Source organism: Rhododendron vialii, chromosome 11a (genome assembly GCF_030253575.1).
Source record: "Rhododendron vialii isolate Sample 1 chromosome 11a, ASM3025357v1".
In the NCBI taxonomy this organism is placed as follows: domain Eukaryota; kingdom Viridiplantae; phylum Streptophyta; class Magnoliopsida; order Ericales; family Ericaceae; genus Rhododendron; species Rhododendron vialii.
In genome coordinates, this window is record NC_080567.1 from 28,546,635 (window position 1) to 28,556,103 (window position 9,469).

The window sequence follows — 9,469 nt, forward strand, 5'->3', positions numbered from 1 at the left end:
GCTTTTCATTGATTGAGTTGGAGATGTGATAGTCATTTTTTGATTATATTATGGTGGCATTGTAGTTCTTTTTGCTAGCTTGTTGCGAAGAGTTTGTTATGGCATTTATTTTTAGCACATTTGCACTTCACGTCAATTTGGGCTTTGGTTGCTTGTGAGCTATGACTTGATTATTCTTGATGGCTAGTTTAGTGGAGACTTATGCCCCATGTGAGTTTAGAGCCTTATCTTTTCTTGGAGTGGTGTCAAATAAATTCTTGTTTGTCACGGAAAAGCAAATTCGTTGTTGATCTCGTTATCTTTATCGTCAAATGTTGGGAATGTTTTGAATTGCCTACTTATCTCTTGGATTTGGAAAGTTGCATGGTTGTGTTGCCCATTGGAGATGATTATAGGTCATCTTTGCTATTTAGAGCCGGTTCTGTCACGACCCAACCCAACGAGACATGGGTCAATGACCGACCAATGTGATTAAGTCACCCTAGGTCTAAAGTAGTGAACAGTTAAGAGAAGATTTATTTAAAACCCCTTCATACAAGTTGCCAAAGGACTTAAGATTTGCGATTATAAATGTGGCATTTTTTTTTTTTTTGAAGTTACTAACTTTTATATCGCAAACTATCCAGAGTTCTAGCGTGCGGATGCAAAAAGTCATACGAGTACATAGATTACACAACTTAAGTCGTCATAGACCGAGACAAACCGGCTAACAAAAACTATCCTATATGACAGATCTTAATGATAACGGCACATATGAGCATATATACAACAAAAGAACTTCAACTTTAGGCGAAGATTAGTCCATCTACTGCTGTTGACCTGAAAAGAGTTATTTTGAAAATTCATAAGCTAAAGCTCGTGTGAAACATGACACATCGAATTCAAAGTTTAACTTGAAAAACTTCTTGAGAAAGAACAAGTTCTTTCTTCCATGTTATGTCATGGATTGATCAAACCAAATTAAATCGGTAAAATGAAATCTTATCATTTCTAGCTTTAAGTAGAAAACCTTCAAGATATTCAAGATATCATATTATCCTCTATGTTCGTCGATTTCATGCATCTTTCATGAACAAGTTTCAATCAGAAATCTAGAGGAGCTACCTCTACATAAAAGGGAATGACGTCAAACCATCAGGATATCTGATCAATATCCTCCAACCTTATTACTCCAATTCCACTTTGTCTTTTTACCGTCCTCAAGTAGGGACACATGTTCAGATGCATCGACAAGAACATTATATATTCCTTTTCAGCATTATGTCATAAGAAATTCCTTTTTCATTATAACATGCAAAGGCGATTTAGGCATGAAAACAAAGTATAGCAAAGATAGTGCATGTTTCACCTCTCGTCCTGCCGATGCAGCTAAGGCTAGACGTGTCCTCGCACACCCGAACCTAAACATAAAGTAAGACCAAAGTCAAACATCGACCAACTAAGATGTTAAAAGTCAAAAGAAGAGAAATTAGTCAATAGAATAAGTATAGAAACATAATTACTTCTCAAAGAGTAAAATAGTCTATTAACCTTTAATATAGGAGACTCAAACTATTTAATCAACTTAAAATTTAAATTAATGAAAATCTGATCCAAAAGTAAAAATTCAAAGAAAATTAACATAAAAGATTAACTTCACCGGTTAGTACAAGAAAATGGTAGTTTTAGGCACAAAATGGCCCTAAGGGCAGAATAGTAATTTAAGCTTTTTTTTTTTTTGTAAACACTTTGGTACATGTCACACTATGTCAAATCTTGTGCATGCATGATTTTAGGATAATAGAAAACTTATTCAGTCGATAGGAGGTGTCGGGGTTCGTTCTTGGTATCAAACGTCCATTTATCGCCAAACGATGCACCCGACTTAAGTAATCAACTTAAAAATTCAAAATAAAACTCAATATAAAGAAAAGAATAAGACATGCAAAGTCACAAGAAATTTGTATACATATAATAAAATGCTAGACTAGTTTTAAAACCGACAGCATAACGGCTTAACCAAAAGTAATATCATAATTTATTTGAGACTAAAAACTAAAATTTAGGTTCTGATCTTAAAAGTAAATGTTCAATTAATTCATAAAATTTCGGAGAAAAATTAGTACATAATACAAAATTTCACAAAAATGACTACAAACTACTCAAAATAGGAGAAATTGCCACATTTTAACAAAAAGAGCATAACTCACTCATTTTTAATCCAATCAAAGTAATACTAGATCCCAAAGTTAACTAATCCATAGATGCAACTCTAGAAAAAATAATATAGTGACTCTCTTTACAAAACAAAAGCATAAATCTCAAAACAAAAGGGAAATTTCCAGATTCGTCCTACACTGGACAGCTTGCAGAAAAAAATTCATAGCTAATTCATTTTAAATCCGTTTCAGTTGATTCCAGTGGCTAAATCTTCCCAACAAAAAGATCTATAACTTACTTGAAGGAACCCAGTAACAATTCGTAGCTTAAAAGAGTCAAAAATGGCAGAAAATGAAGCTCAGAAAATCTGTCCTAGAATTACAACATGTCTTAGCATCCCTTTTGGCTTGCATGCAAACCAAATCAGCTAAGATTCAACAAAATAAGATAGAAAACAGAAGAGATAAACTGTACCTAAGCTCAAATGGGTTTTTCTCTCTCCTCCTAAGCTCTCTCTCTCTCACTCTCGGACCTCTCTCTCTCTATATATGTTGGTGGACTGAGACAAGTGTCCTTGATTTGGACATTTGTTGACTCATCCATGCCACCGGTCCATGCAAAAGAGAAAAGAGAAAAAAAACTCGGTGTGTAGGCGTGCGCGCCTACGAAAACTGTCTGGAATTCGATCTCAGAAAAATACCAAATTCGCACCATAGACTAATTAGAAAATTTTAAGAATCGTCCTACTCTCGGAATTCTAAGAAAAAATCCAAAACTTTGAAATTTTAATCCAGCAGGCCTCTCGACTTCGAAACGTGCCTGCGGCCTAATTCGTAGTCGATACGCAATGTCAGCCAGAATCCGGCGACGTTCTACCTCCGATACTGAATCCCTGAACTAGTTCAATTTAAATCGTTTGAAAATCACCTCTAGGCTATCCGCAAGGTTGCCTGGAAGGTACCGTCGAATCGTCAAGACAAGTCATTTCTATGACCCTTAAGTCAACGAGTGACTGAAATCTTCTTAAAAAGATTAATAAAATGACTAACTTATTCATTATACCATAATACCTAATCATAATCGTATTATCTAGGTGAGAGTCCTTACAGGTTCGTTTCTTTCTTTCATACATTTATCTATTGTGAGCCCATTTGAGCCTCTCGCATGATACCCTTTTTTTTATTGAGCTCCTCTATCTATATTGTATCTTGAGAAGGCTTAGATAATTGTGTGGAGGTATATTTTTCAGAAGAGAGAGTAAATGTAGTGAGAATTGAGTTTTACTGATTGATGATCTTTCCCATAGAAAAAAAACATTAAAAAAATAATAAAAAAAAGAGCAAAAAGGGAAGACACCATATTATTCGGGAAAGTAAAAATACTTGTTCTAAGTGAGTTTGTGTTAAAGGTAGGAAAGAGAGATGTGGCGGAGTTGAAAAAAAGAAAAGAAAAAGAGGGCACGCATCGTTATATTTGCCCTATGTGAGTTGTGGTTAGCCTATTCTCGGACACTTGAATTTTTACCTAGCCTTGAAACATTTGCCCTTACCTGACATTATAACCGAAATTGAAGTCCTATTTGATCCTAGGGGCAATCGGCTGTGAATTGGTGGTTAGAGAGAGTTTTCAATACTTGGCATTCTGGTCATGAGATTGTGTGTTCACTTTGTAAAGCTTTCTTTTCGTGTCAACTTATGCAAGATACTTTGCTTTCATTTACATAATTTCCGCCTGCACATATTGAGAGTAATATGCACCTTGTTTCGAGTAATTTCATTTGTTGAGTGCATGACACGGTGAGATTTGAAGTTGAGACTCGGTCCAGAGAGAACTTTTGGTTATTTTTCACTTGTAACCGAAGCCCTTGTTCACACACGCTGAGTATCGGTGCCATGACTTATTTTTCTGACTTGATAGTATTTAGAACTGCTTATACCCGTTATCTCTTTGCGATGGCTTCATGTAATTTGTTTCGGTATCATTGAGCTGTCTTACGATTTTTGGATATCATGTGAAAGGATTTACGGTGTTTTGTGGATGATCACTGCTGAAAACCCTCACGAGACTTCACTCGTCCTACCAGAGCCGCCTGGAGGTTTAAAAGAACTATCAGTTTTAATTTGTTTTCTTTAAATTGCATTTTATTTTCTTTGCTCGGGACTAGCAAAGTGTAAGTTAGGGGGTGTGATAGGCGCGTAAATATTCATATACGCGCCTCCTAATTTATCATTGTTAAGTCTATTTGTTTTAATTCTTGGAGCTTAATGCTTGATTTTTTTTGTGTTGTAGGTATTTGGAGAGTGAGATACAAAAATATGAAAAGTTGAAATGTTAAACGGTGTTCAAAATTGTGCCATTCGAATTCAGTCAAGTGGAAGGTCTGGATTGCAATTGGGTAATGATTGGCGAGCCAAATTGGCGGAGGATTAGTTCAGTGAACATAAAGAATGGGACTTATATGCATTAGATGGGCCCAGTGTTAAAAGTTGGTTTTGACTACTGGTGGGCCAAAAAGGAAAAATGGGAGTTGGCTGAAAGTAAAAAGAAAGAAAGAAAAGAAAATAGGTTTTCTTTATGTGGACAATCAGCAGCTTATAAAAGGGGATCAGTACTCATGCACGACGGACTATTCACTCTTTTTCGGAGGCATAAACGTACGGGGGCTGCCGAGATCTGATTCCCACGGACGAAAGGAAAAACAGACGGACGGGGCTGCCATCGCGATTCTTTGGTTCGATTATTGTTTAGTTTTCTTCCTTTCATGTTATTTGAAATTTTGTTCAATTGTTCGCACTCCGATAACTCGTATTGATTTTCGCTTTTTATCAAAATTGTTCAGTGGTTCTTGTTTAACTTAGATCCTGTATTTATTTTATATTCCGAGCAGTAAAAGCATGTTTCAATCTAGGGTTTCTTTTGTTTATTGTTTAATGATGAGTGAGTAGTCGTATAGGTAGAGTCGTGGGGTGATTAGCACGCCGTGACTAGTTCGGGCACTGCTCCTTTTTTCAAATGAAAAAAAAAGTGATTTTAGATTGAAAAATACTTCCTGTGGACGAACCCGGGCATTGTCGGAGCCCATGTGAACAGGAGAATGGGGGTCCAAAATCCATTCTTCGCTGTACATGGGTATACGGCGACCCTAAGGTTTTGCATCTTGCGGGGTATCTTTTCAATCCAAAATTGAATGTTTTTAATAACACCAAATGAAGCAGGTTGATTTGGACTGGTTACGAGTGCTACGAACCCTACGACCAGACCTTCTTTTAATTATCTGAAAAGTTCAATTATTTCGTAAGTTTAGTTAATCTCAATCAAAACTACAAGGGGTGGCTATCTAAGAGCCCGATAAATTAGTTAAACCTGAGTTTTTAAGTCAGCACATATCACCGTCTCTGTGGATTTGACTCCAGACTTACCGGATATTGTGCTAAAACGGTCTCTGCCCTACGCTTGGGGCAACCCATTAATTTAGGATTAGGAAATCATCAAGCAACCTACTAGCTGAAGCTCGCCAACTTAGAAGCACCATAAGATCAATGACAAATCAACTAGTGGAAGATCCCTATTTTCCTATGCCTTTCCCTACATTCATGACTTCTACCAGGAGCATGGTGCCATTCCGCTTCCTGAAAATGAGGAGGAAGATGGTGACGTAGCAGCACCCGTCCTAGTCTAGATAGCACCCCCAGCCGACGCGGAGTTTGTGCTTGAAGGAGTTGAAGACGATCTCGAGGAAGATCCCGAGGAGGAACCAATGGAGGAGGAAGAAGACCCCGAGGAGAATATGCCTCAAATTGGACTATAGGGCTGGGAGATAGAAGAAGAGGAAATGGAGCCTGATATGGCTGAGCAGGAGCCAGAAGTCATAGATATACTCTCTGACTCTGGTGATGTTCCACCACCACCTTACGAGACTGACATAGGCATGTATACGATCCGATATCTAGACATCATTTAGATCAGCTAGGAAAGCTTAACAGTGGTTAGACTTTTAATGTAATAGTTAGGATGAAAACCTAACCAGAGGAGCCTTGACTATCTATGATGTATTTGACTTGTTTCAATCATGGTGTGTTTTTATATGATGCTTTTAGTACTTGATCATTATTCGTATACACACACTTATCCTTGTATTTGCCTACTGTCATAAACAATTACACCTTACACCGTTAAGTCTTATATATAATTCCCTTTATTGTTCTAGATGTCAAGTGTACGACAAGGAGGATGCCCACCCTTCACCCAACGAGTCATGGTCGACTATCGGTCATTGCTGGCACCTGAATACACGGGCCCAACACCCCCACCTAAGAATGACCTGGAGCTATACGAAGTCTCAATTGCCTACAAGATTCCCCCAGTTGTGACCCTCAAGTACCTTCCACCTACTGAAGCCCCTATACCACCTGTGGAGGACTTCGAGCTACCATTAAATCTCCTTATGTTTGAAAACTGACCCAAAGTTGGAAGCTGCCATGCTGAACTTTTCCCAGTACTACCTAGAACCGGTGGAGGAGCCGCCCATCCTGACTAAGGAAAAGCTGCTTATGCAGGACCGAAAGTAATTTGAGAAAACTGAGACCATTGCTGAAAGGAAGTACATGGAATGGTTGAGAGAGGTTTATGGAATTGTTCTACTCTAGGGTGGAGTAGCAGCAGCGTAGAATAAAGCCTGACAACCTATAGGACCATGTAGTAGGAGTATGAATGATCGTTTCGTCATAACTTGTATTAGGGAAATCTTATCTTACGTCCCTACTTGCCTTTGTAGTAGAACTCTATGCTTATGTTGTATCTTTTTACTTATCTATGAGAAACTTGCTTTATTAAAAAGTACTGTTGCATACTACTTGATAAACTACTTTTGACCTTTAGAAAGAAACACCATTTGCAAAAGGAAGTTTGTTTAACTAGATTGAATCTCCCTTTCGCTTTTTACTCGTAGATGGGGAACACGCGCAATGGATTAGGACATGATAATGGGGGACCCTCTAACGCAAACCCAAACCTAACCCAAATCATGCAAGCATTCATAATTGCCTTGAACGCCAACCGCAAAAAACAAAACCACAACAACGAACCAATGATCTGCACCCAGGTCATGAATGAATTCTGCAAACGCCAACCCCCGACCTTTCATTGAGACGCCAACCCCATCGTGGCTGAGACATGGTTGAAGGAAGTCAAGGTGATTCTTGGAACCTTAGGAATTAACATGGACGGAGACCGAGTGGCACTGGCCACTTACTAGTTGAAAGGAGAGGCCCGCTATTGGTGGGACCTGATGGATGCAATCCATACCATAGCCACCTTGACTTTTGTCGAGTTCGAAACTCTGTTTCTCGACAAGTACTTTCCCACGCCTTTTTGGCTAGCCAAGGAACAAGAGTTCCTGAATCTGAAGCAATGAACGCCGACCGTCACCCAATACGCGGCCAAATATGAGGAACTGTCTCGTTACACCCTAAACTCCATACCGACCGAAGACAAGAAGACAAGGAGATTTGAGTGGGCACTAACGACTGCTCGAAGGGTTGTAGTGGCTCAATCTTTTACCACCTATGCAGAAGTGGTGAAGTGTGCCCTCCGGCTAGAGAGTGAAGAGCTGGACTTCAAGACCTGATGGAGGAAGACGAATGGCACCACCGGTGAGCCAATCCGAACCCAACCACCCAACAACAACCGTGGACCCTATCCCACCAAACCCCTTTAACCCGCCGCAAAATAACCAACCTTGGAGAACTTCTACCCCCGAATGTGGTGAACCACAGAGGAGCGGCCGGAACATAGCAACAATTCAGTGCTACAACTGTCAGGCTATGGGCCACTATATGCGCGACTGCCCCTAACCTCAAAGGGGGAGGAATGAAAGCTTTGGAAATCAGAAAGCTCAACAACCTGGACATGCCGGTTTTGTGAAGCAAAACCCTGGGAGCCCATCGCATCAACAAAATGGGCAGAATAAGGGAAAGTAGCGCATGGGAACCCAACAAGGCACTTGAGGGCGTATCTTTGCTCTGCAAGCTGAAGAACAAAAGTAGGATCCCTCTGTGATCCAAGGTACACTACTATTATATAGTACATACGTATAAGCTTTGTTTGACTCTGGAGTATCGCATTCATTTATATCTACTGCCTGCGTAACTACACTAGCACTAGAAACGGAACCCCTAAGTACGAGTATGAAAGTAACGTCACCGTTAGGGGGGAATATAACTCTTAGTCTAATGTATAGAGGGTGCGAACTAGAAGTAGCCAACCTGCATTTGACCTGTGATCTTAGGGTGATCGACATGGCGGATTTCGATGTAATCCTAGGGATGGACTAGCTATCAGCACATCGAGCGGTCATAGACTGCCATCAGAAGATGGAGACGGCGTATACCCCCGAAGGGACTCGTTTCCAATTTAAGGTTGATAGACGGACAACGAATTCGACGACGAGAATATCAAAATGGCAGAATCAACTATTTGGATGGCTAGCTAGTCTCTAAATGGAAGAACCTAACATGATGGATTTGGGACTACCACACATCGTTTGCGAGTACGCCGATGTTTTTTCTGAAGAACTTTTTGGCTTACCACCCCAAAGAGAGATAGACTTCTCTATAGAATTCCAACCTGGAACCGCACCAATCTCTATGGCGCCATACTGAATGGCCCCTGCAGAACTAAAGGAGCTCAAGACCCAATTGTAAGAGCTATTGGACAAAGGATTTATTTATTAAGTCAAGTACGTCACCATGGGGAGTGCCTGCACTATTTGTAAAGAAGAAAGAAGGGACACTTCGACTATGCATTGACTACAGGAAACTAAATCAAGTCACAATCAAAAATCGGTATCCATTTCCAAGGATTGATGACCTAGTTAATCAATTGAGAGGAGCAACTTGCTTCTCTAAAATCGATCTCCGATTGGGCTATCACCAAAATAGCCTTTCGCACCAGATACAGACACTGCGAGTTTATGACCAACGCTCCGGCAATATTTTATGTGTCTCATGAACAAGATCTTTCAGCTCTACTTAGACAAATTTGTAGTAATATTCATTGATGACATCTTGATATACTCCGCCAGTAAGGAGGAGCACGAAGGGCACCTTCGGATAGTACTACAAGTATTCCGAGATAGCCAACTCTATGCCAAAGCAAGTAAATGCGAGTTTTGGTTGGAAGTGGTTAAGTTCTTGGGGCATGTGGTATCCAAGGACGGAATCGCAGTGGATGAAAGTAAGGTCGAAGCAGTGCTGAAATGGAGACAGCCGACCTCAGCATTTGAAATTAAGAGTTTTCTAGGATTGACCGGGTATTACCGAAGATTCATTCA